The following is a 27,826-nucleotide window of genomic DNA, read 5'->3' on the forward strand; positions in this document are numbered from 1 at the left end:
ACATTTAGCAAAGGTGGGAAAACAAGAGGAAGCTGATTCTCCCTCCCACACATGAGAAAAAATGAACTAATCAGCAGCAAGCAGTTAATGAACCCAAACTTGCTCACAAGGGGAGACAAAGAAGCAAAAATTATTCCAAGGGTAACCATGTACCAACAAAAAAGACCAATAGACTGAACACTAAAACGGAACAACCACAAAACTTTCTTTCCTATCTTCAGCCAATTAAGAATGTCTCTTAATTCTAGAAGGAAGGTAGAACAAGGCAGGTAATGCTTATAAAGAAATGCACTGCCAACTGGCATAAGGAGGCGCTCAGGTGGCTGAGTGAGGCAGGCCTCCCTCCCAAGATGAAGGGAGTATGGCTGGGTTCAGGTCTACATGGTTTGACTTTATGGCACTCAATTCCCAAAAACAACCTTCAAAAATACCCACCACCTTCCAAAGTCACAGAAAACAAGCTCAGGGAGACTGGGTTACCTGCCCGTGTCACGCTGAGACTAAGGGGCTAAATTGGGACCTGAACCCAGTTTGTCTGGCTTCAAAGCCTCCACTCATCCAAAAAGCACCACCTGTGACAAAATGGGTGAAGGGGGTCAAATGGCACAAATTTCCAGTTATAAAATAAACTAGAGGCCCGATGCATGAAATTCATGCAAGAGTAGACCTTCCTTTCCCTGGCTGCCGGCACCTGCTTCCCTCCAGCACCGGGGACCCAGGCTTCCCTCTGGCCGCCAGCAGGCACCCAAGACCCGGGCTTCTCTCGCAGCCCCGGCTTCGTCAGGAAGGTCGTCTGGAAGGACGTCTGGTCTAATTAGCATATTATGCTTTTATTATTATAGGTAAGTCCTAAGGATACCATGTACAGCATGTGACTGATGTTAACAATACTGTACTGCATACTTGAGAGTTGCTAAAAGTGTAAATCTTAACAGTTCTCATCACAAGGAAAAAGCATTTATAATTATAGGTGGTGATGGATGTTAGCTAGGCCATTATGGTGATCATTTAGCAATATATATACAAATATAGAATCATTATGTTGTACACCTGAAACTAAAAGGAATCTGATGTTACATGTCAACTATTTCTCAACTTTTTAAAAAGGCATAATTGACAGAGAGGAAACGGAGAAGGACCTCAGACTGTGAGGTTTTATTGAGATACTAGAGCCCAGTGCACAAAATTCATGCACGGGTAGGGTCCCTAGGCCTGGCCGGTGATCGGGGCCTTCCTTCATTCCGTGCTGCCCCCTGGTGGTCAGTGCATGTCATAGCAAGCAATCGAACTCCCGGTCTCCCAGTTGAACTCCTGAGGTGACACTTTGCATATTAGCCTTTTATATATGTAGATTATTGACATAGAACATATGTAAGTTTAAGGTCTATGTGATGATTTAATACACATTTCACAAAAGGATTACCACAATTAGATTACTTACCACCACCCCATCACATAATTACCGTTTGTGTGTGTGTGGGGGGGGTGTTGACAACAGTTAAGATCTATTGTCTTAACAACTTACAAATATATAATGCAGTTTTGCTAAATACAGTCACCATGCTGTACATTAGATCCCCATTCAATGACCTTTAACCTGTGACAACATAAACCAATCCCAGGCAAACCAAGAACCCCAGGCTCCTCACCCTCCACGTGCCAGGTTCCCTCCACCAACCTCTTTTCCAGAAGCAAGAAAAACACTCAGAATCTAATTTCACTAGAAATCTCTTGCCAAAGGTCCACTTAAAAGGCAAAAACAAACCTAATTCTTAGGGCTTGGTACTTTTGAGTATTAATCCAAATAACTAAAAAGCATCCTTGGCAGAATTAAATATTAATGTACCTAAGTTCCTAAAAACAAGCAATTTCCTTACATGTGGCTTTTTACCAGAGAGCAACATCATATTGTTTAAGGAGCCATCAAAAGTTCCCTGAAAGAAGTGAAATGAACCATTCTTAAAAGTATGATCCCGTCACAACCTGCCTCCCTCAACCCAGGGTCTTGATATAAATGCACATCGCTAAACCCCACTCCAGACCCACGGAACCAACACCCGTGGGCAGGGCCAGGAAATGTGTGCTCAGAGTAAGTGCCCCAGGTTCTTCCCATGTGCAATGCTGGTTAGGACTTGGGGCTGCAGGAGTAGGGCTACTTACCCAACCCTCCTACAGAAGTTCTATCCCAACTCTACCCAGAGGACTTCAAGGAGTATCTACAGGGAGGCTGGGATGCCACTCCAAGAACCAAATTTCCAACTGCCTACTGGCATTTCCAAGTGGGTATCCCAGAGGGGTCCAAACCCTGTCTCTCCCCTCCTGAGAGAGTTCTCAGTTACTTGTTCGTTCACTGTCCAACCTTGCTGCCCTGCCTGGAAACAGCTTTCCTCTCTACCTTCAGTCAGCTGCCAAGTAGTATAAGTCCTCATTTATCATCCACACGTTCTGTGACTTTAAGTGAAACGGCGATCAGGAAATCATTTTTACCATAGACTGCTATAAACAAGAGGTTAAGTTCCTACAGCATCTCATTGCATCACAGCAGCGTGATAAAGAAATTACCTTGAACCACACAATGTTATTCAAGGACCTGCTGTATTCCTTTTCTGTTCTGGAAGAAGCTTCCATTCCACCACGAAAATCACCTCCCATGCAGAGCCTTCTTTGTGTTCTCATTCCCTCTGTTGTAAAAGCACAGGACTGTCCACCTGAGGTCAAATCTCGGCTGAGCCAGGTGACTTAGAGTCCGTTTCCTTCTCTGCAAAATGAGGAGGATGACGACAGCACTCTATGAAAAGTTTTCTTGCTTAGATGACATGAGCTAATGCTCCCTAAATGCACGATAAAAGGAATTCAAGGGACAGGAGCTCTCTTCCTCCCATTAACTCTGGCTCAAACATCATCTCTCACCTGACCTACTTCAAAAGCCTCATCGCAGAGAGCACTGCCGCCCATCTGCCCCACGCCGGTCTCCTCCACACCACCGCTGCCAAAGCTTTCCTCCGACCCAGCTCTGATTACATCATCTCTCTGCTTCCAAACCTTCGACAGCTAAGGCTTACTTTACAGGATCAAGTCCGTACTTCTCAGGCTGGCAGGCAGGGCCTTTTGCAATCTGGCTCTCTCCTCCCTGCCACTGTACCCAAATGCCAAGCACCATCTGCTCTGGTAACAACACCCCAAACATGACTTGTATTTTCATGCCTCTGGGCCTCTGCTCATGGAGCGTCCTTCATTCAAAGCCCCTCACCTCTCCCCACCTAGCACCCTTCACCTCCTCCCTGAAGCCCACCCAGTCACCCACTCTTCCTCCACTTCCTCCTCCTCTTCCCTTCTTCCTCCTCCTCCTCTCCTCCCTACCTCTTCTTCCTCCCCTTCCTCTTCCTCTTCCTCCTCCCCCTCCTCTGTACTCTCCTGCTGCACACATCTAGCATGTGTACTATGCATGCACTCGTCTCCTCTGACAGAGCTGGGCCTCACACTCGGAAGGCACAGTGACAGCCCACAGGAAATATTCGTTGGGAAAAATGAATGCAAGACTTGCACCACTCTTCCACAAATGAAAACAGGTTCTAATTTGTCAAACAGTTAACACCTTCATGGTAACTTTTTACTTCTAAAACTCATAAGGATATTATATTGTTGAGCAAGCTAAGGCTGCTCTTTATGAAGGAAGCAAAAAAAAAGAGCCCTGTGAAGGTGAAATGTCTTTAAAAATTCCCTCAGCTTATAAGGCAATCACTACCCCTCTAGAAATGGCATCTCCTCACTTTTTCCATGATGGGAGAGGGAAATCACGCTCTTTGATTCCTCCTAGCTTGACTTTTGGTATGTGGAGCTGAACAGCTTAAAGAGTCCCTCTTGCTTAAACAAACCATTTCCAAAAGGAAGGACTAAATAAAACGGTTGCTTAATGGTATGGGAAAGGTGTAAGAAGCTCGTGAGCAGCTGAACTTGCATGTCCTTAGGGCACCAAGTTCATTCCCAGAGAACTGGCACTGCATGCGCAGGGAGTCTGGGAGCCCCTGTCCCTGAGACCTTTTCTTATATAAGCCACAACCGGACCAAATGCCCCGACACGTGGAGGCAGCTGTCAGAGGGAACACTTCTTGGTTTACCCATAAATGCCAAGAAGGCCAGGCTCATAAATGTCTATTTAAGCAGCCTCCAAAGTGTTCCTTGACTTCTGTTCAAAACTTAATTCTCCCTTTACGTGCGTCTTTAATAGGGCACAAGGACAGTGAGGCGTGTTCTTCCCCCCCAACCCCCCACGGTGAGGACCTGGCCCTTTAGGGACACACGACCCTCTCCTGGTTGGTGATTGCCCTCTTCAGAAACACACACCTAGGACTTGCGTGTGGTGCTACAGACTCCTCAGAAATGAAACAAAGGCTACCACGCTCCAACTACACTCTACTGAAGTCGAGGAGCGGCTCGTGTTCTCTGTCTTATTAAATACATGGATTTTGAAAATACTGATTTTCATTAAAACCAGACAGCTTGTTAACAATATCCTTATGCCAATAATAAAATACCCTTTTTTTTTTCTTCGGTTCCTCTTTCTTCTATAAATTACCATCTGAAACTGTCCCACTTGTTTGTTCAAAACATTTCACATAAATGTCTAACTTTTAATATAAGCAACCAACTAACTATACAAATCATCTTGAAATCAAAGTCTTACCTGGACTTCCGTAACGAGTACCTTAAAATTAGCAGTTTCAACAACACTCAGAACAAAAACTTCCATTCAACTACTGATCCAGAAAGCTGAATTTTAAAATATGGTGAAGAGAAGGAAAAGAAAGAAAAGGACCTGTTTTGGGCACCTATGAGCCAAGCCTCGTGCTAAGTGTTTTATGTACGTTTTCACCTTTAGTCTTGGCAGGAACCTATGAAACAGGAATTACTAACCCATTTTACAGACAAAGAAACAGAGGTCAAGTAAGCTGCCTGGAGCTATACACAAAACCATGGTGCATCTGGCTTCAAAGATCATAAATTTCCACTATAGCCTATATATTTGTATTTTTAAAAGAGGAAGAGAGAAAATGAGAGAGGGAGGGGGAGAGGGAAAGAGGGGGAGAGGGGGAGAAGGGGGGAGAGGGAGAGATTAATGTATTGTTCTAGTTACAAAGTACCTGTTCTATCCAAGGCACCTTATTATTCAAAAGAGGCAAATTTTAATGTATAAAACAGTATTCTTGCTTGCTAAGGGATTAAACATAAGAATGTGCTGGGAACTGCCTGAGATAGCTACCATTTATCACACAAAGCAACTTTATGTATAGTACGCTATTCTTCATTAAGACTCACAAAATTCCTTTATGTTTAATTTTTCCCAGACATACAACAAGCACTTGGAAGGATATCAAGGGGAAAAAAAAACACCTTAAACAGCAAATTAAGTTAGCAAAGTCAGCTACGATAAGAACTTTTATTTACATGTCTTGTGTTTCCAAGACAATGTACACATGAAATTATCGCTCTGAGTCACTTCGTTACAAAGAGGTCCGATCGCTATGCTGTACACCTGAAACTAATATAAACATCGTCCATATGTCAGATATAATTGAAAAATAAAGAAATTGTTTTTAAAAAGAAAAATTATCACCCTGAAGGCATACTTAGATTTATGGCTGTATTTCAAATTGCAAAAGCATTTATCAAAAAAAAACATTGTGTTAAAATTTATCAAATAGAAGAATTCATGCATACTCCTAAATCAATGGGCTTAGAAATAAATCTTTATGGAATAGTGTTTTAACACTGCAATTCAGATACCCTGTCATTCTGAATCAAATTTAACCACCAAAAATGTTTAACACCCAAGCCATTTTACCCAAGAGGCACATGGTTTCTAGTCTTAAAATATACTGAAAACTTATACCCATTTAATCAGGCCAACTATTCAGAATATCATCATGTTCCAACCACAATTGGAATACATTAAACTAGCACCTCTTTGATATACTAATAAAATTAATTTCCAACATACTCTAAGCCTTTACTTTTTGTTGTTGTTGTTGTTAATGCTCACCCAAGGATATTTTTCCACTGATTTTTAGGGAGAGTGGAAGAGAGACGGAAAGACAGAGAGAAACACATCAATTGGTTGCGTCCTGCACAAGCCCGACCAGGGTCCGGGCCGGGGAGGAGCCTGAAACCAAGGTACGTGCCCTTGATTGGACTCGAACCCGGGACCCTTTCGTCCGCAGGCCAATGTTCTATCCACTGAGCCAAATTGGCTAAGGCAGCCTTTACTTCTTTATATTTTTTTAAAAAAGACTACTTATGTATTGCTAAATTAATGTCTATTCACAAGTCACAGGAGAAAAAAGCATAGTCTAGGAACTATTCTTGTCAAAAAATTTAATCAGAACCTAAATATGCCTTTAGATCTAACCTCTACTGTATAAAAAACACAGGAGACAAAGGGACAAGGCAAACACCACCACAGGAAACAACTGCAGAAGGTGAGACAGCCCACCAGTCTCTTCTAAAAGTCAGGGAGTGGGAGAGGGGGGAGGTAGCATACGTCTACATTTAAAAAGACTGAAGGGACAAAAACAATAACACACACAGTGCAATATGTGAACTTTGGCTGAATCCTGGTTTCAAAAAACCAAATGGTGACATATGGGGGACAATGAAATGACATTAAGAAATTACTGTGAATTTTATTAAAAGTGATAATGGGTGGTGATATTTTTTACAAATGCATATGAAAGTTTGTCAGGTGAAATTATATAATGTCTGAAATTACCTTTAAAATATTTCAGCAAAATAAACAACCCAACACTGTTCTCTGGCCAAAAAGATGATTTGCACAAAAGTTTCTACAGCTCAACGCATTTGGGAAGTACTAAATACTCTGTTCCCTTTCAAGGAGCTTCAGAATGAACATTATTTGTAAGGGTGCTCAAAATCCTTGCAATTAAAAACAAAAATACCTGTTTTACTTCGCTTAGCCCAGATATTCCCAGTTATTTGATCACAGAAACTTTTTTTCCCTACATACCATCCATTCATTTCTTGAAAATCAGTTTCCTATGGAACCCACTTTGGGAATTCCCAAAGGTAAGCTCTCTAAATCACACACATGTTTCAAGAACTCTGAATAATAAAAAATTCACTATTGCATCTATTTGCAACTTAGGGGCTACTCACTTTTTCTGTCTTTTGCATCTATAGATAAGTAGATGTTTACTCTGTAAGTTAACATGTTTTCATTTTAATTCAGACTCGCTCTATAACAAGCATATTTTTGCAGCCAGCCAATATAACAGTATGTAAGAAATGTTTTAATAAAAATTTCGTAAGTTAATTTTTACAAGATCCTGTTATACATAATTATTAATAATGAACTACAACGTTCGCTAATGACTGATTACTATAATCGTGTTACATTCATTTCCCTTACGCACCTTGCGCGCAAACGCACCATTTCTCTCCACTAATACTAGCAGCGAATATTTTAGCAGCCGATTGCCGTGTCATTAGTCTTGGACTGACTTGTTTGGTGTGCGCAACAGGAAATATTTCGCTTTTAGAGAACAAGAAAAATAGGTTTATTTGCATTACGCTTATTAATTTGTGCAGTTATTCAGTGTCTGGTAAGTTAATGTTCAAGAAAAAATATTAATTTTTATTAAAATGTTCTATTATTTTATGTTAATGATTACTTATTTACTTAAGCCCTTGGTATTCAGCATGTCTCTATTAAAATAAACCTATGTTTCTATGAAAATTGAAACTTTTGTTTTTTGCAGCACACATAAACTTAAAACTTGTTTATTTGGCCCGTGTTAGCTTGGAGTATGACATGCTTGCTCTGTAACATGAAATTACCACTGTAAAATTTCCTCAAATGCCCTTAAATTTTACTTGGAAATCTATAACGGAATAGATTTCAAGTTTACCCAAGCTGTCAAACCACATCTAGTTTTCACTTTCAAAACTACCTTATGATTTTTCAAAGGTTTCCTCAACTCTCTCCAATGACTCCTAGAAATAAGTTACTGGCTTTACAGTAACAAAACATACCACAAAACCTAAAATCAAAACTCTTAAGACCGTCTTTCAGGTGGTACTTAAGGGTTTTCCAGTAATTTACCTCAAAGTCTGCCAGATTTCCATCTTTATGCACAAGAAGTGGTCCCATTGTTATAAACACATCCTTTGGGTAGTTGAACAACTAGATCCCAAGAGAGATTCATCTTACCACAAATTCTACTTACTTCCTGGCTAAAAGTTTTGTTTGTTTTTTATAGTTTTTTATTTATTTATTTACTTTTTTTTTTTTTATCCTCACCCAAGGATATTTTTCCCATTGATTTTTAGAGAGAGTGAGAGGGAAGGAAGGAGTAAGAGAAAGAGAGAGAGAGAGAGAGAGAGAGAGAGAAACATGGATGTGAAAGAGACACGTCAACTGGTTGCCTCCAGCACCTGCCACAGGGCTAGAATCAAACCCACAACTCTTAGGTTCACAAGCCAATGCTCTAACCACTGAGTTTTCAAAACTGCCAGAGCTTAATGGTTAAAAGTTTTATAGCAAGATTTCAACTAATATCTGGTTGGGGATTTTTTTGTGGGTTTTTTTTTTTGTGGTTTTTTTTTTTTGTCTTTTGGTTTTTGTGTGTGTTTTTTTTCTTTTGAGAAAAACTGCATCCTATTTCATTTAAGAGCCTCAACACTTTAAAACTTTGGAAATACTTTTAAAAGAAAACAAAAATGGCTAACAAAGAAATCTGAGTTAGAAGTCACTGCTACAAAGAAACTATCAAATTTGATGTCTCCTTTGCATCTGGGAAGCAATTTACAACGTTCAAAACCCTTTCATATACATTCTGTCATTTGACCCTCAAAACCCTGGAGAGATGTCTGTTTTCCATCATGATAACATATATTTAACATGGCTCAACTTGAAAGCCGACAACTTGTCAACCCTCAATTATCCTTACTATGGAGAGAATATCGGCATAAATAATTTGATTCAGCTGAGCGGTGTAGAGTCCAAGGCTCCTGCCTCCAGACAGGGATGCTCCAAGTGACCCCCACCACAGGGCCCCTCTCCCAGGATTTCGCTTGGTGGTCCTTGCAGACGGCTGTCCACAGGCATTTAGATCTTCATACATCTCATCCACCAGAACTTTCCTGTCACTCCACAAGGAGAGAAGTCTCTGCTTTGAACTTCCTGAATCTGCCTAGATTGTCCAATGATGTTTTTGAACCATCATCCCAGGGCATTTCCCATTTTCACCCATGTCGGTGATCCATCGTGAAAGGAGGACGATGTGTAACTACAGGCAACAGGTGTGAAGGCAGACAAAACATGACCCAGGTTTGCTTCCTGAATCCTCCTGTCTTGGCCACATGCACTCCCTGCCCTCACATCCCTAACACGTACATGAAGCGCTCCCCCTCCTAAGGTTGTTGAGAGATGGAAGCCAGAGCACCTCCCCACAGTAACTGGCATGAGCTGTGTGTAATTAACAACTGTGGGTTTCCTGTCTGCCTCCATTTCTCTGAGATGGGAAAACAAGCAATTAAAAAAATATGACTCGGGCAAGACAGGCCCCTACCATCAAGAAGCCTACAACCCATAGGCAAAGCAAACGGGAACAACTTAATAATGAAAGGCAAAACAGGAAAAATATCGTAAAGAACGTACCAGCAATGTGCTAGGAGGTTTAAATAGCAAGAACCATTTAAATGCACAAGGGGGAAATCACAGAAAAATGTTAATGAGAAAACAGTATTTATTTGAGCAAGGCCTTGAAGGACAATGAAAATTTCATTGGTGGGGGAGGGGAGAACAGCCTCCTCAAAGGCAAAATGGACCCAGTATGAGACAGGCATAGAATGGGCGGGAGCTCAGTGCATCTGCAGAGACACAGAGAGGACAAACGGGGTCTGGAAAAGAAGGCTATGACCCAGATCACAGAGAGTCTTGGAAGCTACGACTGTAAGGGGAACAGCCACAGCTCTTACTTGTCCTTGCATCAGCTCTGCTACTTTCAGCTGCAAGCAACAAAAAATGAGTTATTATCAGACATGTAAACTGTGGTCTCAAATTTTTTGATCATTCAGCCCTAACAGTAAAAAAAATGAAACATGCACCCCCAATATGTTTTAAGTTGTATATTTTGTAATTTATACATAATTAAAACACTAGCATTATGAATTACATGTATATACTAATGTAGTATGCAGATAAAACATCCATTAAACACTTTTTAAAGGATGAGAATGACTCAAATGGTAGTCTTATGGGTTTTTTGTATTTATTAATACAAATCCATACATAATTTTGGGCCAACTGCATATTAAATTTAACTTAAGCCATTTCCTAATCTCCTAATTAGACATTTTCTTGTTCCTGTATACTTACATCATTAACATTACACTTTCTTTGCAAGACTCTAAGCCACTCGCCCATTTTGTATATACTAGGTAATGTAATCCCCAAATCCATTATATAGATAGAATTACATGGATAGCATTATATGGATAGAATTCACCAAAGACCAAGAATAAGAATGAGGGTATCATCATCAATTTCACCAGGCTGTACAATGCCCACTCTTCCCTCAGGCGACCTCAGATCACCTAAGTGACAGGAGACTTCCATATACACCAACTGGTGTCAACCACCTATTAAATATTTTAAAAACTTAATTTTTTTCCTAGATAAGACTTTAACCTTTTCTTCTCTACTGAATTACTAGCACACTCCACTTTGGAGATTGCTGTCTCAAAAAATAAAACAGCCCTAGCCGGTTTGGCTCCGTGGACAGAGCATCCTCCTATGAACTGAAAGGTCCCGAGTCAAGGGCACATGCCTATATTGCAGGCTCGATCCCCTGTAGGGGGCATGCAGGAGGCAGCCGATCAATGATTCTCTCTCATCATTGATGTTTCTAGCTCTCCCTCCATCTCCTTTCCTCTCTGAAATCAATAAAAATATATTTTAAAAAAATAAAACATTTTTTCTCACAAAAGAAGTTCTGAGTCACAGTGGTTCTAGAGTTGGTTAATTCAGCAGCTAAAAAAGTCACTGTGGTCTTAGGCACCTTCCATCTTTGTATCTGTGAGCCTCAGAATGACAACCTCTTCTATTTTGCTGACAACCTTAGGTTCCCAATATGATGCCACATCCCTATTCACTAACCAGTCACTGGCAACAAGTATGGTATTACTCAAGTTTACTTAGATTAATCAAGATACACTGCCTGGGGTAGGGGACACACACAATTTACCCTAAAGTACATGGCCAACAGAAAACTAATCAAAAGCAGGGTTATGTTGTCAAGTAATGTGGTAAATTATTACAGCAATGGCCCCTGCAATGAATCATGTAACCACCAGAGCATTAGTGAGCCTAAGCACAGGTAGAAGAACCATCTAGCTGAGCCCCGCTCCAATTTCTGATCTCACACAAATAAATGGCTGTTGGTTTTAAGCCACAAGGAGGAACACTGTGGTATGGGCAACAAACCACCCTGCCATAGCACTCTATCTATGTAGGACAATGGGAGAAGAAAAAAAAAACTATAACATTTAATTTCCTCAGATGTTTGTTTTTAAATGCAGTTCAGAGTCAGCAAGCACTCAAAAAACATTAATAATTGATGTTACTAATCCCAAGTGATTCAGAATAAAGCATGGCAGAGAGGCGTATAATGGGTTACATGAGAATAATGATGAACTCCCAAGTTTTTTTTTGCAGTAATTCAATACACAAGTTCCAATATATGCAGCAATTTAAACCCCCACAGAATGTGGAAAAGTCTACTACTCTCAAGACCATAGGGTATACATCACAGGAGCACCCTTTGGCATACTGGTATGTTGTTATGACCAACAATACCACTTGTGGAATCACATCCTGAATTAGACAGCTAGCTCTTTTTGTTTACCTAGCTCCCTCCCTCTTCCATTAACAATAACCCCCTTCTTTGTGGGACACTTTGTCTCCCCACAGTCCCATCTTGTGGGTCGAATGAGGACTGCCAACCATAACTCTCCTTTGGCTGGCATCAGGCCAATCGGGTTCTCTTCAGGGTTTTCCCAAATCGAAACTAAGAGCAAACAGTTTCTTGATGCTGTGAGGTTATGAAGCTACCAACAGCCAGGTACCTCTATGTGCTGGGCACTGCGTTAGGCCCTGAGATTTAATGAGTGAATCACATCTGAACCAAAGGGTTCTGATGGCCTAGGAGATATTTCTAACATACCTAAATGTCAAAAAGGACTGGTTAACGCTGGCCCTTGTGGCTCAGAGCGTCAACCTATGAACCACAGTCCAATTCCAGGTCAGGGCACATGCTTGGGTTTCGGGCTCATTCTCCAGTAGGGGGTGTGCAGGAGGCAGCCGACCAATGATTCTCTCTCATCATTGGTGTTTCCATCTCCCTCTCCTTGCCTCTCACAAAAATCAATAAAAACTTTTTTTTTTAAAAAAAGGACTGGTTACATAAATTATGGTATGTAATAGATTTACTACACAAGCCCTTAAAACAGTGCTAAAGAAGAATGTACTGATATGATGGGAAAAAAGCACATTACACAAGACACGGTTATATACTTGTGTCTAAACTATGCAAGTCATTATACGAACCCTTGTGTATTGAATCTTTTTCATATTTCTTCAGAAGCACACAAAATATAGGATCCTGTTTTTGCAAGATTATATATGCATGAAAAGGTCACAGCCAAATGTTTCTTTGAGACTGCCCCACCACACCCCAACTCTCAGAGGTAATAATGGACTATTCATGATAGACAAGTAACCCTAGGTATGCTGGGGTGGGGCAGGGACCGTGGTGAGTCACTGTGGCTCTGGGCTATATGGCTGAATATCTTGGGTTCACATCTACTAGTATATATAACTGTGGCTGGAAGACTTTTACTATAATTCCCCCATGGTAGTGGCAAAATCTGTGCTGAAATCCAGGGACTTGCCATCTCCCTGCAATACTTTTCTTGTCTTTGACATTCTTGCCTATGGACTCCTCGTCCAGGACATTCTCCTTGATCATACTCACCTGCAGGAGCCACTAAATACGGCATCTACCCCAGAAGGGCAACCCTCAGTAGTGACCCAGACAAACCAATCAGAATCTCTTTCATTCTCCCTAACATAATGTTTCCTCGATAACCTTCTTTATCAATAGTCCTCCCGTCATTCAAAATCCATTCTCCTGATAACAACCAGAAGCCTATCTTTGGCTTTGCTGCTCTCACCCCTTGCAGTACACAGTTTACAAAGTCTCCCAACTTCATTAGCAAATCCTGCTTCATAATAATCTCTTTCCTCACACACAAGGAAATAAATGGCAGCCTTTACAATCAGTCAGTCGGTACTGATGGATACATCCTCTTTTTTGTGGTTGAAACACCACGGCTTAATATATTGAAGAGATAGTCTTCTTAGAATAAGTTTAAAAAGCTGAAGATGGTCTGCTCAGACATAAAAGAGACTATAGTTCAGCGCATAATTTTATTTTAGAACCTTCTAAAGAAAGTCCATACCAGCTTCCAGATGAGTGTCAACTTGCACTCGGTGCTCTTAAGTAGACAGGACAAACATTTGGCGTCACAGTGAAATGGGTTACCTGCAACCTACTACTTCTTTACCATTAAATCAATAGTACTGTAAGGGAAGGATTTATTTAGAACAGAAAGTACTGCAAAACTAGATTTACCCAGACATCAGTAAAAGAGCCCAAGAAGGATGACACCACAAAAGGGACATTCAGCCCTAGCAGGTTTGGCTCAGTTCATAGAGCATCGGCCTTCGAGCTGAAGGGTCCCGGGTTCAATTCCGGTCAGGGACATATGCCCGAGTTGTGAGCTCGATCCCCAATGGGGGGCGTGAAGGAGGCAGCCAATCAATGATTCTCTCTCATCATTGATGTTTCTATCTCTCTCTTCCTTTTCCTTCTTCTCTGAAATCAATAAAAAAAAAAAATTTTTTTTAAATTTTAAAAAGGGACATTCATCCAGGCTTTGTAAATTAAGCTGAGAGATACCGAGATAAAAAGCAAATGACATGTTCATTTCTTATTTTTAAAAAGACGTACAGATTTGAGAAGTGATTTCCTTAAGAATGCTGTCTGGGTTACTAGTCCAGATAATAAATCACACTATACCCTGAAGCCTACTTAATAAAAAAAGAAGTTAAGAATAAACAAATGATTAGTTTGAGTCATGTGAATTTCTGAACTCTCTTAAGGGAGAAAGTTTTATTACCATTATTAGGGAACTGTTTTTAATCTCTGACATCAAAGCATAGATGTTCACCCTGGGGTTCTGAAACCAGAATAACCCATAAACAATATACTGTGAGAAACTGCCACAGATTAACTTTAGTCAGTTTGTCAGTTTTTAGCCAATTCACAGGTGACTCCATGAATAAACAGAGGCATGGGAGTGGAAAGGGGAGAATAAGAAGACCAAGGATCAAGTTCAATTTCACCACTTACAGATAATAGTAGAGGCCCGGTGCACGACATTCATACATTCGTGCACTTTGGGGGGGGGGGTGTCCCCTCAGCCCGGCCTGCACCCTCTCACAGCCCTGGACCCCCCAGGGGATATCCAACTGGGGGTCCGTAGCGCTGCTGCAGACGCGGAAGAGGGTCCCGCCACCAACACTGCGCTCGTCAGCCATGAGCCCTGCTTCTGGCTGAGCGACACTCCTCCTGTGGGAGCGCACTGACCACCAAGGGGCAGCTCCTGCATGGAGCATCTGCCCCCTGGTGGTCAGTGAGTGTCTTAGCAACCAGTTGTTCTGCCGTTGGGTTGATTTGCATATTAGCCTTTTATTATATAGGAGGATTGAACAAACTGATCTAACTTGCCCGTCTCAGTTTACTTAACAGGGTTCAGGGATAAAACATGTAAATTAATCCCTTGACAAACCCAAAAGCAATGTTCTAATATTACAGCACTAATTCCAGAATGCCTGCATTTCTCAAACTCTTGGAGAGTCACAGAACTTTGTGGCTGAAAGGTCATTGAACTTTCAGCCCAGAAGTTTAAGTCTTATACAGCCTTGGTGAGGGTCTAGTTTTACACCACTAAAATACAAATTTAGACAGCTCAAGACAAAACTATCTGAGGACTAAAGCCCCTCCCCCCAGATATAGCATGCATGTACACAGACATACATACACACACACACACACACACACACACACAATCCCCACCTTATGATGGTTCACCTTATATATTTTTTTACTTTACGACAGTATGAAAATGATACACATAATAAATAACATGAGTTATTCAGCACTTTATTATATAATAGGCTTTACGTTAGATGATTTTACCCAACTGGAGGCCAATATAAGTGTTCTGAGTGTGTTTAAGGTAGGCCAGGCTAAGCTATGACACTCATGGTTCAGTAGGTTAGGAGTATTAAATACATTTTAGACTTTTGATATTTTCAGTTTATGATGGATTTATCAGGATATAACCTATCTTAAGTCGAGGAGCATCTATTTATCTGTATAAATCCTCTGCTTTATTTTGCTTTTGTAAACTTTACTCCTATAACTTAAAAGTTAAACTAAACTTTTCATCAGAAAGATAAAAATAAAGCCAGTTCTCAGGCTATGAGATTCACAGCCTATTTTCAATCCAACCCAGACAAAACCTTAACAATTGGGTTAGAAATGTCTAATGGAAATATCAACATAACATTAACCTTCAGCTACATTGTCAAGCATCATTATAATATGGATTACAGCGCTATCAGCCCAGAGATACTGGTTTTAATGTTCCCTGGGAGATCAAGAATTAATCAGCAACTTACAAGGGGATGTTGCCTAAAAGTGGAAAATTTAATGGAGACAATTCCATTGTTTTTAAAATTGTGCCCTCAATCACCCAGTATCAAAAACCCAGGATGGCACCAAAGAAATTATGTGTGGTTAAGAGGCAAAATGTTTTTTTTCTACAAGCTGTTATGGGAAGCAGAAAAAGGCCGACTATGAATCACTTATGTTTTAGTTCCACGGTGGACATAAATTATGATAATTTGGACATTCTGGCGGTTAAACCAAAAAAGCAGGAAAACCATCGTTTCCAAGTCCCTGCAAAAGTTAAGTTTGTGGCAACTCAACTGAAAGGCAGGGCCATGGAAAGTGACCTTAAACTTATTTCTGGACCTTCCTGACTCCACTAACATCGATGACACTACTTCCCATCCCTTATTGTCAAATCACAACAGTCCGGAAGCCTGGACGGAGTTCACTTGGCAGGTAACAGGAGCAACCCTAAGAGGAAGTCCTGAAGGATGTCAGATACCATATTTCCTTTTCTCCTGCACACTTTTCATCTTCATACCGCCAGGATATATTTACCATGTGTTCTAACTGACACCACCAACCAAGCGCTCTGACTGACACAAACTTTGCAGAAACTGGCTGACTCTAGGGGAGGTCCCTGTGAGATCCTTAAGTAGCTTAGATGAGTAAAACATTCAGACGACTACTATAATGAGCATGTCTCAGTGGCTCGTAAATTCTTTCATTCCCAGCAATCAAGAAGCAGCTGTTAAAATCCAGGAATCTTCCAAGTAGCAGATCTGAAATGCCCCAAGCTGGCCAGAGAGGCTTCACAACTTCTTTCTTCTGCTACTCCCCCCCGCCCCCCCCCGCCCGCCCCCATCACGGGAGTGCCAGCCTGGCAGAAATCAAGATGACCCAGGAAGGAAAGGGAGAGAGCAGTCGATCTGGTGAAAGCAGAGATGCAAACTCCCTTCATTTCCTCTACAGAGAAACACCAACTCTGTTACCCTTCCTGCAAACACATGAGTAACTTCTGCAGCCTGGTGGGCTGGTATTTCCAGAGTTAGCGACCCCAGCAGTCCAGAGCCCTGTCTTCAAAGGTTCTGAACCAGGCACTTCCGTTCTGTGACCGAGTTCGAGGCCCATCCCACGGGAAGATTCGGCTTCTCTTTACCTTGTAATCCGCCCAGACAGCGCTGCAACTCGGGTCAAGTTCAAGATGAAGGTGCCCTCCTAACCTTCCTGACTCTCACAGGGAGCAGCTCTACCGAAAAGACTCCCATCACTCCGGCACGGGGATCTGGGCTGCCAGGAGTGAGCTGGAGGGGAAGACTGTGTCTGAACCCCGCATCTTCAGACCCCCTGGCCGCGGCGCCGCATTTCCACCTGGCCACCGCCGCATTTCCTCCCGGAGCCCTGTACAATAAGTCTAGTAAAATTTAGAGACGCTCAATCCGCAAACACAACACACAATGCCTAGGGCTTCCTTCCTAGCCCGCCGTTCCGGAAAGCTGCCGCGCCGAAGCCGGCAGCCCCGCACACCCCCAGCATTGTGCGCCTGCACCCCAAAGTCCTTCAGGAAGAAGGTGCGCCCTCATATAGGTACCCCCAAAGTGACCACTTTCCACTCTCCAAAGAACAGGGGTATTCACGATCTTGACATAATCCTCGTCTTCCTCGGTTCCTCAATGTTTAACCCTACCTAGCTAACCCCCCCACCCAAAACCGTGGATATGCTAATCGCAGTGTTCTTGGAAGCTGAGCAATAGACTTTCAGCCCAGTCTGGGGTGTTACGACCCTCCCCTCCGGTTTAAGTTCACCCAGCAACTTCGCGACCCGCGCTCCCCTACACTCTGGGGGCACCCTGGACCCCGCGGTGCCCGGCGCGCCTCTCCGCCGCCGCCTCCGCCCCAGGTACCAGGCGCAGCCCAGGCCTTTGCCAAGCCCGAGGGCTACAGAGAAGGCGAGAAAGGGGTCGAGGAGGCCGGGTAGGGGTGGTCCCGAAACCCGAGCGTGCCGCCTCCCGTTTCCGGAGCCCCCCACACCCCAGCTCCGCCGGAGGCACTTCTGCCCGGCGCGGAGGGGATGGCGAAGGGGAGGCGCAGACTCTCCAGAGCCGCCAGCGCCGAGGCCGGGGGTGCACAACATGTCCGTGCCTATCCCCGGAAAGCTCCCGGGTGTGCCCAGAGAAGGGGGAGGCGGGCAGGCTCCAGAAACTTTCCCACATGCCTTTTCACTCTCCCCATCACCCTCTCCTCCTCCCGGGACCCTCTCCCTCCCCTCTGCACCGCGGCATCTGGCCCAGCCCGGGGCGCCCGGAGGCCCGCGGCGGCGGCCGGGCGGCGGAGTTACCTGCCGGGAAAGTTTCCAGCCTTCGGCGCGATTCCCCACCCCCAGGGCCGGGCCTCTGGGCGCGGTCCGCTCGGCGCTCGGCGGTTGCCTCTCCTCTGGCTTCCGAGGCTACCGCTGCTCCCGCAGCTGCCACTGCGAAGGCTGCGATCCGGCCCGTCCCCCCGCCTCGCACGGCCCACTCCGGGGCCTCATTGGCAGCCCGAGTCCCCGCCCCCGCGCGTGTTCCCGAAGGCACCTTCCTCTCGCGCGCCCGCCCGGCCGCGCCTCCCGCGCCCCTCCCCGCCCGGCGCTGCGGCGGCTCCCAGGACCCGCGGGACGCGGAGCGAGAACTTTCCGCCGGACGCGGGCACAGCGCTCCCCGCCCCACTTCTCCGGGTCGAGTCCCTGGCTTTCCCCAGGGGGCTGGGGGCTAGTCCCCAGGGGCTGAGCCTGGACCCCTCTGGGACTGGATGAAGATGAGGGATAGTCTTCCCCCCCACACACCCCCATCTCTTTAAAATCAGAGAAGTGACATGGCCTCCCCTCCTTGCTGCTTTTTATAAACAACCGAGGAGGACATATGGGAGCAATTAACCAAGCTGAAGTTTTCTTGAATGCTTTAGGTGACTTGTGTGGCTGTCCTGAATTCATTCTCTCTCTCTCCTTTTCCTCTACTCTCCCTCTCCCTCACCCTCTCCCTCCCTCCCCACACTTTCTGGGGCAAGATAGAGCTACTGGAGGTGGATGGTGAAAAGGGGCATCTCTCCTGCTGTGTCTTTTTCTTTCCTGAAAGCGCATTAGTGATGTTCAGGGAGCGGAGATTGCTCGGCTTCCAGGGGTCCAGGTGCTAGCAGCCTCCTCTGACCGCTCCAGGCTGGCCCTGTGCTGTCTGGGCTCCACCGCTGGCGGGCTTCAATGGGCGGGAGGAGGAGGTATGCAGCAGGAGCAACACAAAGATGCTATTATTGTTGCAGTTGGTAGCAGTAAATTAAATTCATGAGTTCCCAAAATGTTTTGTTATTCCCCAGCACAGCGAGAGCTGGGATAGAGCCTACGGATTCAGAGGTCCTGGGTTCACCGGTTTCACCCAGGAATCCCAAGCAGCCATTTCAGGCGGAGGCGGGGGGTGGAGGGGGGGATGCTCAGCCCACTCCATACCCCTAACCCTTCCAGGGGTGGGCAAACTTTTTGACTCTAGGGCCACAATGGGTTCTTAAACTGGACTGGAGGGCTGGAACAAAAGCATGGATGGAGTGTTTGTGTGAACTAATATAAATTCAAAGTAAAGGAGCGGAGGGGAGAGCAAGAGAACCGGATAGAACAGCCGTATCCGGCCTGCGGGCTGTAGTTTGCCCAAGGCTGCATACCCCTAACCCTTAAGACGGGCCTTGGCCAGGAAGGATCAACGGGGACTCCTGCTGCCTGGTGTGGCCTGCGGGCATTGTGCACAGGTCACCCAATGGTGTGTCTGGAGCAAGGAATACAGAAGTTGCTGTAAATGGATTTATTGGCAACCTCTAACCTTGCTGTGGCAAACCTGCCTTTAAAGACAACTGTTTTAAACAAGTTCGCCCATAAAAACTTCAACCTCACGCAGATCTTTCCAGTATAAAGATATCTGGGGAGGGGAGTGCCCAAATTTAAAATTCTTATGAAAAGGGAAAGAAAGCAAAATGCCACACAATTGCTTTGCATAAATAAAAGATGACTGAAATTTGCTGGATTTTTCACCCGTAATTTCAAAGGCCTGAGGATTGCTGGGCTGATATTTGAGCAGTAAGCATTATCAGCAGCCTCAAACTCTTCCTGCAGCAGAGCAGAATATGAATATTTAAAATAAAATATAAACTTATTAAACCAGAACAGCTATTGACTTATTCCTTCACTCTGAAATGTCTCGCTGCTGAAAAACATGGTAATAGGTTTTAATCTAATTTCTCTTGAGATGAAATGCATAAAAGTTACCAATCTTTCAACAACAGATGAAAATGCTAGAGAGCAACCTTATGGTAAAAGAATGACACAACAACAAACAAACTCCACTTTGTTTAATCTGAAATATTAAGATATAAAAGAAACAATCCTAGAGAAATAAACTGCTACAATTCCCTACCTCAGCATTCTTCATAATGGGTGAAATGTATAGTGGATGAAATTTATAATTTGTATCATGTTCTGTCTTTGGCTCTTCTAAGCTATATTCTCTAAGTTTTTTTTATGAAATTGCTTAGTTAAATTGGGCTTTGAAGACAATGAAATCCACCCCCCTCCATCCTCAGGGGTCCCTAAGTAGCAAGTAGAAAAACACATAAAGTAATTATGTTAATTACTGGCATCATCTTTAGATGAGTTGAAAAAAATGTTGTCTTTATAGTTTCAGAAGTCACAGTCACTAAAGAAGTAACTTCATCACTGCGTAATTAGGAGTGTTTAACATTCAAAACAGGCATACAACTAGCAATCTGAAATTTGTACACAGAAGGATTCTGTCTCCCTTTCTTCCTGTAGTGCTTATATAATCCAAACTACATATGTTGGTATGCACAATCTGATTCCCAGCTTTAAGCGGCTAACATTACATACAGTATGTCATACTAAGAACATCAAAGCTGTCTGAAGCTGTAAGTGAAAATGGTACATTTTAATAGAAAACAAGGCCATAAACAAGGAATAAAAATTCATGGGTAAGGGAAAAAGGGGGATACATTAAGATCAAGTCTGTAAAAAAATATTTGAATATTTTCTAAGCATCTACACACAGGGTAGGGCAAAAGTAGGTTTACAGTTGTGAGGACTCAAAACAAAGTTTATTCTTATATTATTATTTTGTAATCATTGTATTATTTCCCATATGAACAACTGTAAGCCTACTTTTGCCCCACCCTGTGTGTGAAAGTATTAGCTGAGCACAGGTTCAAAAAATGAATTTTAGCCCTAGCTGGTTTGGCTCAGTGGATAGAACATCAGCCTGCAGACTGAAGGGTCCCAGGTTTGATTCCGGTCAAGGGCACATGCCCAAGTTGCAGGCTCTATCCCCAGTAGGAGGCGTGCAGGAGGCAGCCATCAATGATTCTCTCTCATCATAGATGTTTCTATCTCTCCCTCTCCCTTCCTCTCTGAAATCAATCAAAATATTTTTTAAAAGAATCTTAATGCTTTTCCCTTTAAAAATATAAGATGCTTTTAGTTAGTTATTAGGTGATCTTTGTATTTTTACGGAGAGGGGAAAGCAAGAGTTACCGCTTTTCTTAGGGTATTTCTGCTCATGCCATTCAGTTTAAAAAGTTCACTCATTACATTGCTGTTGATTCCATCTGAAAAAAAAATTAAAAGAGCACTAGAGAGCACATAACATGTTGAATACATTCACCAAACATACATACAATATACTAGATTCCATTTTTAATTTTCTGTCAGTTCGCCAACAATGTACCGTTTCTCAGCACAGTGAAAGAAAACTACAAATAATAAACTATTATTTTACCTTACAATTAACTGCCCAGGGCAATAGGCTGAGGAAGGCGTGAGAAATGAATGTGACTTGTGAGTGTTAAAATGCTTTTTCCTTTGCTCAGATTCCAAAGTACTTCTATTTTAAATCAAGCCTAAGTTAGGATCAGAGCCAGTGTTTATTATGGAATATGTAGTATAGAATACATAGTGAGAAGTGAAATGTTTTAAACAGTGTAGTAACTAAATACAAAACATGAGATAGTACTTTAAAAAAAAATCAAGGCAAGGTAGGAAATTCAGACTCAAAATAATCCAGCCCACAAATACTTCCCACCTACTTCAGAGAATCTTTTAATGTTTACAGAATTCATTCTGCTTTTGTCTATTCCAGTGGTCAGCAAACTAATTAGTCAACAGAGCCAAATATCAACAGTACAACGATTGAAATTTCTTTTGAGAGCCAGATTTTTTAAACTTAAACTTCTTCTAACACCACTTCTTCAAAATAGACTCGCCCAGGCTGTGGTATTTTGTGGAAGAGCCACACTCAAGGGGCCAAAGAGCCGCATGTGGCTAGCGAGCCCCAGTTTGCCGACCACTGGTCTATTCAATCTATTCAATCTCCCTTTCCCTTTTAACATTTTGGAGAGGAAAAGAAGTTTTAAAGACACAGAGGATAATAAAATGGGTTATAGTCAGAAATCAGTTGGGAAAAGCAATGAAATTACATACTCCTACACAGTTCCTGCATGTGTAATGATCCGTGGTCACACATGTATACCAATGCCATGGTCAAAAGTGGACTAATGGGCCCTAACCGGTTTGGCTCAGTGGATAGAGCGTCAGCCTGCGGAATGAAGGGTCCCGGGTTCGATTCCTGTCAAGGGCATGTACCTTGGTTGTAGGCACATCCCCAGTAGGAGGTGTGCAGGAGGCAGCTGATTGATGTTTCTCTCTCATCAATGTTTCTAACTCTCTATCCCTCTCCCTTCCTCTCTGTATAAAATCAATAAAATATATTTTTTAAAAAAGTGGACTAATGGCAGACCTCCCTCCAGAAATATTGCAAGCCACAGTTGTGCACAGTTAGCCAGGAAGTTAAATTAAAAGAGTCATCTAATGAGACATCTAAACCCCTCTGCAGGCCTAGCATATGGCCTGCCAATATTGTAGAACTCATCCAATAGGGGTTGGGTAGTGAATTATTTAAACCGATAAGGACTCCACCGAGGGAAGCAAGCAGGTTTTAGATTCAGGGGTTCACATTTCCTTATAAGAATGGGAGAGTAGCTCTAGCTGGTTTTGCTCAGTGGATAGAGCATTGGCCTGTGGACTAAAGGGTCCCGGGTTTGATCCCGGTCAAGGGCACATACCTCGAAGATGGCATACCATCTGACTAGCAATTTAAATATAGATTTAATCCAATCTTCTGATGGTGAAATGATTTAATAAGGGGAAATAGAAATTTCTCATGTTCAGGAAGGGTGAAGAAATGCAATCAGGTGTTGTTCTCTCCAATAAATGTTGAGTCTGGCTAAGATGGCTTACAAAGAAATGTGCCATTTGCCCGGCTGGTGTGGCTCAGTAGTTGAGCGTCGACCTATGAACCTGGAGGTCACAGGTTGATTCCCCCATCAGGGCATATGCCCAGGATGCAGGCTCAGTCCCCAGTGTGGGGCGTGCAGGAGGCAGTCAGTCAATGATTCTCATCATTGATGTTTCTATCTCTCTCTCCCTCTCTCTTCATCTCTGACATCAATAAAAATATGTGATTTTTTTTGAAGAAATATGCCATTTAACTTTGAGTATTACAAATGCGTTTTAATATCTCCTCCTGGGAGTGGTTCTTTCCCTATTCTCAGCAAATTTTATAACAAGGCACTGACATAGGAGTCATAATATCTAGACTCCAGTTCTGACTTTGGCAGTTGTTTGCAAATTGCAATTCCTGGCAATTCATTTAGACTTCTTGAGCCTCCGGTCCCTCATCTATGAAATAAGGAGAATAGCATAGAATATCTGCCTTGCAAGTTTGTGGGGAAGATTAAATACAGTAAGGTGGAAAGCACTTAATAAATTAGGAAGTACAGGGGCTAACTTTTACTTAATAGGTAATAAGCTATGTTTTCCCTCCCTGTTACCTGGGAGCACTTTGCAATAACAACCTCAAAGCTTGGTTGGAGCAGTCCAGGATGTCACGTTTGCCAAATGTGGAAGGAAGAGAGCCTTAGAGATGACTTAGTAGTAGATAATAACTCCATTTAAGCTCTCAGAGGCTCATGTGGGGGTAAATTGTCAATTCTTATTCAAACAATAGCAGTCAGGAGTCATTTACAGAGTTATATTTTTCTCCTGTGTTAGTGTTATAAAGAGGCAACTTGGTAGTATATAAACAATGCAGGTATATCTCATCTTATGCAAATAGACATGCAAAAACAATTAAACAACATACTGATTTAAAGGAAATCTTTTAAAAATTCTGGATGAGATTCTTTGCAATTGCCACTACAACTTTTTCACATGTTTAATTACTAACCATCCTTTTTTCAATTCTGTGAAATAGTACTGATAAACATGAACGAGCTTGAATTCATACAAATATTTTCTGTAAGATCAAGCACTAGTCAAAACTCTTTTGCAGCTGCATACTTATTTGAAGAACTATACGTCAGAGAATAGCACCTACCAAGTGTTTTGGTTTAAGGGGGGTGGGCATAAATATGGAGAGTCTAGCCAAACGGAAACTGGTTTCATTTAAAAATCAGTGTGCTGTTCCCCCTTTTATGATCCCCCTAATCCAGAAAAGTCTGAGGAATACTGATATCATTGATGCTGATGATAATAATCAATTTTCTAGAAGGAGGAGAGGTTTCCCCACTAAAGAACAATGGAGAATAGATAAAAGCAACTTTCAAGCCAAAATGTGTATAAAGCAAGATTCCTGCATCTAGAAGACTACGTTTTAAAACTAGTTTTGGGATTTTAATACAATAAGTAGAAGTCTTGTTTTGGGGATTTTAATACAATAAGTAGAAGTCTTGTCTAAGTCTATTAAAGATCTGAACATTTTAGATTTGGGGCCGAAATGTTTAAATACAAACTTTCGCTCTCTCTTTCTTTCGTGTTTGCCATGTCTAAATGTTTCAATGGTTTTAACAGGAGTCATGTCTGCCTAAGAGAAAATAGGGCACTATGTAATCATCAGGAGAAATTAAACTACTGGCTTCATTAGAGAAGTCACTCCTTATCTAGAGCATTTGCTCTAAAAACCTGCTACTTAGTCAAGATTGATTTGACTACCTAGTGAGCTGTAGCGAAAGCCCTGTTACCTTTCAGTGAATGCAAAGCTCTTCCTAAGCCTCCTTTTGCTTTTACAGCTAATCTATTGCCTCTCACTCTTCAAGGTTTTCAGTGCCTTTGAAAAGACCACCTGAAGGGAAAGAGATTACGGATACAATTACAATAGAAACAGGTTAAAACAAGGTGTCAGGAACCCAAAATAAGACAGCAATCACTGAGGGTTAAAATTAGATGGTGTCCTCTTGGGTTCTAATTCCCCAGGCCCTCATCCTATCCCTAGGAACCAACTAGAATGTTAGAGGTCTAAATCTGGACAATGAATTGGTATATGCAATCGGGGGGGTGGGGGGGGAAGTCCTAATATTTATCTGAGAAGCTACATTATCTTATTCAGAATCAGATGGCAGTCAGAGAAACTGGATCACTCACACATTTCTGGTGGAAATATAAAATGATACAGCCATTCTGGAAAATGGCTGGGCAGTTTGAAAAACAACAAAATACACAACTTCTATAGGTCCCAACAATTGCACTCCTGGAGATTTATCGCAGAGGAATGAAGACTTGTGTTCACACAGAAACCTATACACAAATATTTATAGCAGCTTCATTGGTAATGGCCAAAAAGAGGAAACAACCCAGATGGTCCTTCAACAGATGGATGGTCACACAAACCAGAGTTCATCCATGTCATGGAATACTAGTCAGCAAAAAAAGGGGAATGAACTATTGTTGCAGAAGATGTGGTAGAATCTCCAGGGAATTATGCAGGATGAAAAAAGCCAGTTCTGAAAGGTTACATACTCAATAACATATTTATATACTACTAGAGACCCCGTGCACGAATTTGTGCATGGGTGGGGTCCCTCAGGCTGGCCAGCGATCGAGGCCAATCAGGGCCATCTCACCCAGTCCCGATCAGGGCCAATTGGGGCCTGCAGGCCAGGGGGAGGGACTGTGGAAAGTTGGCCAGCCATGGGAGGTTGGCTGTGGGAGCACACTGACCACCAGGGGACAACTCCTGCATTAAGCATCTGCCCCCTGGTGGTCAGTACGCATCATAGCTACTGGCCAGTCATCCGGTTGTCCGGTTGTAACTGTCGCAGGCTTTTATATATATAGATTCTTGAAATGACAAAATTCTAGAAATGGAGAACAGATTAGTGGTTTCCAGGAGTCAGGGATGGTGTGTGTGTTGGGGGGAGGGTAATGTTGCTGTAAAAGGACGACGAAAAAGGTCCTTGTCACAATGGAAATGTTTTGTTTCTTTCCTGTGTCAATGTACACACCTTGTGGTGTACTCAAGTTTTACAAGATATTACCATTTGCTGTCCACTAGGTAAAGAGCATAAGAGAGCCCTGTATTATTTTTTTTTACAACCACATGTGTTATTAACAATGATCTCAAAACAAAAAGTTTAATATTTAAAAATCAGGAACCTGAAAACCAAAATAATAGTAGATAAAACTACCATTAAAAAAAAAAAAGGCCCTGTGTATCATCCCTTCCAATGAATGACAAATGAGTCAAAAGCAAAAAACCATCTCCAGATATTAAAACATAACATCCAGAGGCCCTTGAGATGAGTGCTCTGTTCAATAAGTAATGCTGACACCAAATGGCAGAGCAGCTTAAAAGCTGGTCGGAGTGGGTCTGACAGGTTTTTCTGCTAGAACGTGTGCTCCATAAGGACAAGGAACATGCTGCATGACTGAATGAATACAAATTGTGCAGTTTTCCCCAGTTATCTATTGCTGTGCGCCAAACCACCCACACTCGATGTCTTTATAGAAAAACGATCTAGGGTTTGACTGGGCTCAGCTGGGCAACTTTCACTCAGGAACCCTCATGCAGGTGCGGTCAGAGTGTGGCTCTGGTGGGGTCTGGCACCCGGACTGGGGAGACACAGAAAACCTGGGGCTCCTTAGGCATCTATCTCTTTGTCTCCAGGTGGTTTCTCCACATGGCAGCCCCAGCATAGCCAATACCTCTCACACGGCAGCTGAGGGTTCCCAAAGTGAGTTTCCAAGAGCAACGGCAGAAGCTGCGTGGCCTTGTCTAACCTAGACTCAGAAGTCACACAGCAACCTTTAATGCGCTGGTTGAGAGTTTCTATGTTGTAACAAAAAGACCTTGGGCTTTAGAGGCAGGCAGACCTGCATCCATAGCCCAATTCTCCCCTTCTTAGCTATGAGCCCCGAGCAAAGTGATCTAACCTCTTGGCAACCCAAGGTGAAACTGTTATGTTAATAACTGGCATCAGAATTTCCCTTTACAAGGTCTACTGGGAAACCATCCATTGGGTCAGAGGTGAGGCCTTGGTCCTGAGTGTGAGTTAGCGGTCAAGGTATGACAGACAAGTGCCAGATGGCTCTGAGTGTGACAGGAGAGGAATTTGTGTTTGTTTCTGAGGAGGGCGTAGGAGGAAACTGTAAGATAGCAAAAATCATAGAGCAGTGCTTATGAGGGACCATCCCTACCCCAGAAATTCCCTGCAATGGGTGGCTAAAAGACATTTTAAGAACGAGGGAGTGTGCCTTTTATTAAATTTAAAGTTGTTTGTAAGTAATGTGTTGATTCTGTATGTTGTTCTGTGCCATTCTCCCTCCCTCTGTACTTGACATGAATTATACTTTTAGTGAAAACTAGAGGCCTGGTGCACAAATTCGTGCACAGGTGGGGTCTGGCCGGCCCACCCCAATGGGGGCTGCTTGGGCTGGGTGGGCTGAGAGGAGGAGCTACAGGTGGTTGGCCGGCCGACCCCACCCCTGATTCAGGGGGGCCAATCAGGGGCGGGGCTGGCCAGGGGGAGGGGCTATGGGAGGTTGGGAAGTGCTGATTGGGGCCTTGATTGGGCCGGTTGGCTGCAGCAGTGCACGTCATAGCAGCTAGTCATTCTGGTCATTCCAGTCTTTTCGGTCATTCTGTCATTCCAGTCGC

At 43.0% G+C, this 27,826-nt stretch overlaps 1 protein-coding gene across 6 annotated transcripts in view; it reads right to left on the bottom strand.

Annotated features, from left to right (window-relative positions):
• TANC1 (tetratricopeptide repeat, ankyrin repeat and coiled-coil containing 1) overlaps nt 1-18,325 on the bottom strand; it is a 244,458-nt gene extending 226,133 nt beyond the window's left edge. For 3 of the 6 annotated variants that reach the window (XM_080669582.1, XM_080669579.1, XM_080669577.1), the window contains exon 1: nt 18,154-18,325. The gene's annotated coding sequence lies outside the window, so the exon portion shown is untranslated. Of the gene's footprint in view, nt 1-2,562; nt 3,010-18,153 lie in introns of those variants that run through there. The other 3 variants (XM_080669581.1, XM_080669576.1, XM_080669578.1) reach the window with 2 other exon arrangements.
• Between the last annotated feature and the right edge of the window lie 9,501 nt (nt 18,326-27,826).

The sequence above is a fragment of the Plecotus auritus genome (genome assembly GCF_963455305.1).
Source record: "Plecotus auritus genome assembly, chromosome: 5".
Taxonomy (NCBI): Eukaryota; Metazoa; Chordata; class Mammalia; order Chiroptera; family Vespertilionidae; genus Plecotus; species Plecotus auritus.